The 8,142-nt window shown below is 43.9% G+C and overlaps 1 long non-coding RNA gene across 1 annotated transcript; it reads left to right on the forward strand.

Annotated features, from left to right (window-relative positions):
• The first annotated feature begins 4,162 nt into the window (after nucleotides 1–4,162).
• On the forward strand, nucleotides 4,163–7,561 carry LOC147985273 (uncharacterized). The gene is made up of 2 exons (XR_015616557.1): nucleotides 4,163–4,371; nucleotides 7,258–7,561. It is a non-coding gene; the product is annotated as an uncharacterized LOC147985273 (long non-coding RNA).
• Nucleotides 7,562–8,142: the final 581 nt, after the last annotated feature.

The following is an 8,142-nucleotide window of genomic DNA, read 5'->3' on the forward strand; positions in this document are numbered from 1 at the left end:
TTCTCTATGTGTTACTTTGCCAGCATATTCCATGTGCTGACCCGTTTTCGGGCTGCAACATTCATGTTGCAGACTTTTCAGACGACGAGTAAAGTGCCTTTAGGTCGTGGTTCTATACTCAGTGATGCCGTCGGAGTTGATGGACTCACTTATCTTCTAAGCCTTCCGTTGTTATCGTTATTAGATGGCCTTAAGCCATATTTATTGCAACAAGTTCTCTTTTGAGACACTCGATGTAATAAGTGTGTGATTGCTACTCTGTTATAAATCCTTCAAGTACTGTGTGGTGTCAGCATTACTGATCCAGGGATGACACCAGAGCACAGAGATCAGACTGGTTGAGGTCTGGTTGCTACAAATTTATAGTATTCCAGTTTCCTATGATACTCCCACTATTATGAATGAGGATAAGATTGCTTATATGGAGAGTAATAAATTTTCTATGCTTTTGGATCATGAAAAGAATGCTTTATGTGGTGGTTATATTGATGAATCTACACATAATGATACTGAAAATTATTATGAGAGAGGAACTTATGATTCATGATGCTCTCTTTATGTTTCAATTCTTATTTTTTATGCGAGCATCATTGAAATCATCGTGGCTAGCTAAAAGGCATAAAAGAAAAGCGCTTGTTGGGAGACAACCCAACACTTTTACCTACTATTTTCCTGTGTTCACATGATTAAGCTACTATAGTAATCATGTTTTATTTCTTTAGTTTCAATAAAGTGCCAAGTAAGACCTTTGGGATGGCTTACAGTGATAGTTGATTTGATCTTGCTGAAAAACAGAAACTTTTGCGCTCAGGAAAACAATTCTCATTTTTAAAGAAGCGCGATAAAATGATGATTCTATTTGCATAAGATTGATAGAAAAATTACCCAGGTTTTCCTAATTGTTCAGAATTTTTGGAGTAGCAGAAATATGGTTGGAGTACAGATTACTATAGACTGTTCTGTTTTTGACAAATTCTGTTTTCAATGCATAGTTTGCTTGTTTTCTAGTTTCTATGGCTTATATTGCTCAATATAAGTTGTGGAAATGGTATGCTACAGTAGGAATTGTGTGGAAACAATTATGAATCTTGTCTCTGATAGTACAAAAGTGAAATGGTTTGCTCTTTATCATACTAACCTATCTCACAAAGTTCCATTAAGTCTTGTGTGATTGAAATTTTCAAGTTTTGGGCGAGATGTCGATATGAGGAGAATAAGGAGTGACAAGACCCTCAGATTGGGGATGCCCAAGGCACCCCAAGGTAATATTCAAGGAAGATCCAAGCAACTAAGCTTGGGGATGCCCCGGAAGGCATCTCCTCTTTCGTCTCCAACATTATCGGTAACCTCACTTGGAGCTATGTTTTCGTTCGTCGTATGATATGAGTTTTGCTTGGAGCATCATTTTATTTTATTTATATTTGATTTATGTTATTTATAATAATGTTTTGCATTTCTATTTCAATAAAAGTGGCATTGGTAGCCTTTACTATGCTTATTTTGCAAGTATACATGTTGCTGTTTGAAAACAGAAAGTTTATCAATGTTGTAAAAATTCCGTAGAAAAGTCAGAATGTGATAAAATATTGAAACTTTTTGCAAAATAATATCTAATAAATTTTCTACAGTGTGGGTAATTTTCATAACTTTTGGAGTTAGGGAAGTATTGATACTCTTGCATTCTTTACATAATGTACTGTTTTGGCAGATTGCTGTTATGTTTGCATATGTTTCCTTGTTTAATGATTCTATTTGATGATAGGAGTATTAAATATGCAGAGGCATTTATTTTTCAATGCTAAATAATAATTTTAGTGATTTCTACAGTATAGAATGATAAGGTATTTGGATTGTTTTATACTAACTTATCTCACGAGTTCTTGTTGAGTTTTGTGTGGATGAAGTTTTTAAGATTTAGGGAAACCGTGAAATAAAAGGAATTAAGGAGACACAAAAGCTCAAGCTTTGGGATAACCAAGGCACCCCAAGATAATATTTCAAGAAACCTCAAGCATCTAAGCTTGGGGATTCCCCGGTAGGCATCCCACCTTTCTTCTTCAACAATTATCGGTTAGTATCGGTTGAGCCTAAGTTTTTGCTTCTTCACGTGATGTGTGCTATTCTTGGAATATCATTTTATTTTGTTTTGCTTGATGTTTTAATAAAATACTTATATATAAAAGTTTTTAAATAAAATAGAGTCCTCAAATAGTTGCCAGGGAGGCTAGGTAAGCGGCACGCACATCCCGTCAATGAAGCTCTTTTCTATGGAATTGCTCTAGTGCATCACTTATATCTTTTTGAGCACGGTGTGCTTTAGTATTTTTGAAGAAGTTATATCTTGCTTCACTTAAATTAATTTGAGAGAAAAAATATTATGCTCATGATCTTCATTTTTTTAGCTTACCAAAAGCAACTCATGAAAATTAGTCCCAAAGTGATAGATATCCAAGAAGGATATAATAAAAACTTTCATGAAGATCATTGGAAAAAATAAGTTAATTCCTCATAATAGTTTTGAGATATGATGATGTGATATGTGAGTCATGTTGATGAGTAATTATGCTTTAGTAATAATATTGGTGTTAAGGTTTGTGATTCTCTATGCATGCACGAAAGTCAATAGTTATGCAATGAAATTACATCCTACTTGTGGTGCATTATTCGGTGTTAATTATGCTTAATGCTCGCTTATGAGATTATTCGTTTCTTGGTTGGTCGCTTCCCAATCTTTCGCTAGCCTTCATTTTGCACTAAGTATGATCACTACTTGTGCATCCAAAATCCTTTAAACCAGTTTTGCTACATGAGTCCACTATACCTACCTATATGCGGTATTATTTTGCCGTACTAAGCAAATGTGTATGTGCCATCTCTAATTTTCAAAATAAATTTCTCTTTTGTGTGCTCATACCGCTCGCGAGGCGGGGAGGGGTGGCCAATATTTTCCATGCTAGATGTGATATTCTCACGATGAGTGTTTATTCACTTGTCATTGCACGAGAGTAAGGCAAAGGTGTCAGGGATGCCCAGTCCTGAAATGAAAAATGAATTTACTTTATGTTGTCAAATAATAAATTCCTTGGAAAGTGTTGGTATGAAGGGCACCCGTGGATACGGTTAGCCATGGAAAGTGAAAGTATGGTGGAAAAAGGAATAAACATTATTTTCTGTTCGGGAACCGCCTATGATATATCTAGCATGGAAAGTGTTGGGAGCTCTAAGTCATTTTCGTTGGTGGGAAAAGTATGCCTCTCAAAATGTTTTTTTATCTCTCAATTTTCGCTTTGACCTCTGGCACCTCTACAAATCCGTACTTTCCTCTGCGAAGGGCCTTTCTTTTACTTTATGCAATTTTTATTTTTAAGTTGAGTATCCATCTTCTCTTATAAAGCACCAACTAGGAGGCACTATGATCGTACTTGAGCATTGGGTGTAGCTAATATGCGAGTGTGTTTCATGAATGGATCAACGATTGAGCATGATGGGCTAGGGATAACTTATTTTAGCGTTGATATTTGGAAGACATGGTTGCTTGTTGATATACTTGAGTATTTAAGTCTCATGTCAAAACTAGACTATTGCTTTGAACCATATAAAACTCCAAATATCCATGCTATAAAGAAAAGAATATGAGATGACATGTTAGGCAGCATTCCACATAAAAAATTCTATTTTTATCATTTACCTACTCGAGGACGATCAGGAATTAAGCTTGGGGATGTTGATACGTCTCCAATGTATTGTAACGCCCGGATAATCATGCTACAGTAATCCCACGTTAACAATGTCACGTCACATCTGTCACTGTAGTTAATCTCGGGTTAGTTCAAAACCGATTCAAATTCAAATTTAAAATAAAGTTAAATAATAAAAGTTTTCAAACATTAAAATAAAAATGTTTGGTTTGTACTAAATATTACCTAGATAATTATGGTGTAGAAGACACAGTTTTATAAAATGCCTAATAAATTAAAATGATTTAAAACAGAAAAGAAAATGAATAAAGAAAAGAAAATACAAAAAACAGAAAAATAAAAATAAAAAAGGAAAACAAACCCCACCCAACCACCCCCACTAGGCTTCGGCCCAGCTGGCCACTGGACAAGCCCGGCCGGGGCCCCATAACCCCCACCCCCCCCCCCCCCCCCCGTGACCCACCCACCGACAGCAACTCCCCCACGTTTCCCCTCGCACTCCCTCCTCCTCCCCGATCCAGATCTGGATCGGGCGAATGAACCACGCCGCCGCCGATTCCCGTCGCCACCATGTCGACGCCCGCCGCCTGGACCTCGCCGGCCTGCTTTCTCTTAGTTGTCGTCCTCGTCGACCACCCCGAGCAACACTGCCATCGAACCCCTACGCTATCCCGTGAGCCCCCCCCCCCCCCGTTCTTCTCCTCTCCCTCATGCGCACGCATGCGCGCTCAGCTCCAGTGCCCCTGCGCCCGCTCCCGCCTCCCGCAGTGCCTCGCGCTGCGCGCGCCCCGTCGCCACTCGTCACGTGACACCGCTCTCGCGCCGTGGCCGGCCCCCTCCTGGCCACGCCGAAGCGCGCGCGCCCGCACCCCGCGCTCCGCGCGCGCTCACCGCCTGCGCGCCTCGCCGAGCCACCCGGCGGCCACTACCGCGGCTCCCGCTGGACCGCAGTTGAGCGCCGCCGCTGCTTCTGCCTCAAGCCTCCGACGGCCGACCGCGCATCGCCGCGCCCTCACCCCGACTCTGCCTCGCTTCGCCCGCGCCTCGTTCGACCTTGCCTCGCCCGCGCCTGACCCTGACTGCGTCCGCTCCGGCCATGGCCTCGCCTAGTGCCCCCTTGCTCCGCATCTTGCCGCCACCACCGGGCCGCGTCTGCTTCCGCCCGGGCGCGCTCGATTCCCCTCGTCCCTTCCCATGGTTGCCTTGGCCGAAGCCCACCGCCGCTCGGCCGGCCACTTCCGCTCGCCGCCTGTGTCGCGGTCGGCGCCTCGCGCTCCTCCGTGGCCTCGCCGTGGCCGCGAACCTCCACCGCGCCCGCTGGCCCTAGTCAGGTCCGCCCCGCCCCGTGCGTTCGGGCAGCGCCATGCGCCCGTGAACCCGGCGCCCGCAAGGCCCTGGGCCACTTACACGCGGGCCCCAGTGCCCAGAACGTCTATTAAAAAAGAAAAGGATAAAAAATTAATAATTAAAAATAAAAATAAATAATAGTTAATTAATTAATTAATTGATTAAAGAAATAATTAACTTAATTAATTTCGATTAATTAAATTAAACAACTAATTAAACTAATTACACATTAGTTACCTAATTAACCTGATTAGTTAATTAATTAATTAGTCAATGACAGTGGGGCCCACCCCCTAATTAATTCTGATTAGGTTAATTAATGTGTTTAATTAAAATGGGTCACTAACAGGTGGGACCCACCTGTCAGGTTGACCAGGTCAACTGCTGACGTCGTGATGACGTCAGCAAACACTATTTAGGATAATGTTGATTTAAATAATTAAATAAATCCTAAAAATGATTTAAATATTTTAAAATTAATATAAAATAAACCGTAACTCGGATGGAAAAACTTTGTACATGAAAGTTGCTTAGAACGACGAGACGAATCCGGATACGCAGCCCGTTCGTCCGCCATGCATCCCTAGCATAGCGAACATGCAACTTTCCCCCCTCCGGTTCATTTGTGTGGAAACGCGAAACACCGGGGATATTTTCCCGGATGTTTCCCCCCTTCAACGGTACCACCTCATACCGCATTAGGGCACCCCTAGCACCGATACTTGTCATGTCATGCATCGCTATGCATCTGTTTTCTTAATATTTATTGTTTCTTCCCCCTCTTCTCTCGCTAGACACCGAGACCGACACCGCTGCTACCCAGTACGACTACGGTGTTGACGACCCCTCTCTCTTGCCAGAGCAACCAAGCAAGCCCCTCCCTTGATCACCAGATATCGCCTACTCTCCTCTATACTGCTTGCATTAGAGTAGTGTAGCATGTTACTGCTTTCCGTTAATCCTATTCTGATGCATAGCCTGTCATTGTTGCTACAACTATTGATACCTTACCTGCAATCCTAAATGCTTAGTATAGGATGCTAGATTATCATCAGTGGCCCTACATTCTTGTCAGTCTGCCATGCTATACTATTGGGCCGTGATCACTCGGGTGTTGTTCACGGGTTTATACTATATATACATACTATGCATGTTGCGACTAAAGTCGGGTCGGCTCGTTGAGTACCTGCAAGTGAATTCCGATGTTGGGGGCTGATGGGGCAGGTGGTTCCACCCATGTAGTGGTGGGCCTGGGTTCCTGACGGCCCTCGACTATTACTTTGAGGCGGAGCGACAGGGTAGGCGGAGACCACCTAGGTGAGAGGTGGGCCTGGCCCTAGTCGGCGTTCGTGGTTACTTCAAAATAACACGCTTAACGAGATCTGGGTATTTGATCTGAGTCTGGGTACTGGCCTATACGCACTAACCAACTACGTAGGGACAGTTATGGGCACTCGACGTCGTGGTATCAGCCGAAACCTTCATGACGTCAGCGACTGAGCGGCGCGCGCCGGGTTGGACTGGAACGCCTACTCTTGTATAAGGGAGGCTAGGTCTGCTCGCCGGCCGCGTTCGCAACCTGCAGGTGTGCAATGGGCGATCGGCCCAGACCCCTGCGCATAGGATTTAGACCGGTGTGCTGACCTCTCTATTGTGCCTAGGTAGGGCTGCGACGTGTTGATCTTCTGAGGCCGGGCATGACCCAGGAAAGTGTGTTCGGACAAAGGGGATCGAGCGTGTTGGGAAATGTGGTGCACCCCTGCAGGGAAGTTAATCTATTCGAATAGTCGTGATCTTCGGTAACAGGACGACTTGGAGTTGTACCTTGACCTTATGACAACTAGAACCAGATACTTAATAAAACACACCCTTCCAAGTGCCAGATACAACCGGTGATCGCTCTCTCACAGGGAAACGAGGGGAGGATCATCGGTTAGGATTATGCTATGTGTTGCTACTTGGTGAACTTACCATCTACTCTCTTCTTCTGCTGCAAGATGGAGGTTACCAGAAGCTTAGTCTTCGATAGTACTAGCTATCCCCCTCTTATTCTGGCATTCTGCAGTTCAGTCCACATATGTTACCCCTTTTCCATTTGATACCAATGGATACATATGTAGTGTAGCTCCTTGCTTGCGAGTACTTTGGATGAGTACTCACGGTTGCTTTGCTCCCCCTTTTCCCCCTTCCTATACCTGATTGCTGCGACCAGACGTTGGAGTCCAGGAGCCAGACGCCACTGTCAATGACGACTACTACTACTCGGGAGGTGCCTACTACTACGTGCAGCCCGCTGACGACGACCAGGAGTAGTTTAGGAGGATCCCAAGCAGGAGGCATGCGCCTCTTTCGATTTGTATCCAGGTTTGTGCTAGCCTTCTTAAGGCAAACTTGTTTACTTATGTCTGTACTCAGATATTGTTGCTTCCGCTGACTCGTCTATGATCGAGCACTTGTATTCGAGCCCTCGAGGCCCTTGGCTTGTATGATGTGCTTGTATGACTTATTTTTATTTTTATAGTTGTGTTGTGATATCTTTCTGTGAGTCCCTGATCTTGATCGTACATGTTTGCGTGTATGATTAGTGTACGATTGAATCGGGGGCGTCACACGTATCTATAATTTTTTATTGTTCCATGCTGTTATATTATCATTCTTGGATGTTTTATAATCATTTTATAGTCATTTTATATCATTTTTCGGACTAACCTATTGACATAGTGCCAAGTGTCAGTTGTTGTTTTTTGCATGTTTTTTACATCGAAGGAAATCAATGTCAAATGGAGTCCAAACATCGTGAAACTTTTTGTCAATTTTTATGGACCAGAAGACCACCAATGGGCCAGAGAAGCACTTGGGGGTGCCCCGAGGGGGGCACAACCCACCAGGGCGCGCCTGGGGGCCCAGGTGGGTTGTGCCCATCTCGGTGGCCTCCCGCACCCCCTCTTTACCCTATAGATTCCCAAATATTCTGAAAACCCTCGGGGTTATCCTAGATCAGAAATTCTATCGTTGCAAGGCTCTGTAGCCACCGAAAACCAATCTAGACCCCGTTCCGGCACCCTGCTGGAGGGGGGAATCATCTCCGGTTGCCATC

Source organism: Triticum urartu, chromosome 2A (assembly GCF_056163025.1).
Source record: "Triticum urartu cultivar PI428250 chromosome 2A, HENAU_Tu73, whole genome shotgun sequence".
NCBI lineage: Eukaryota > Viridiplantae > Streptophyta > Magnoliopsida > Poales > Poaceae > Triticum > Triticum urartu.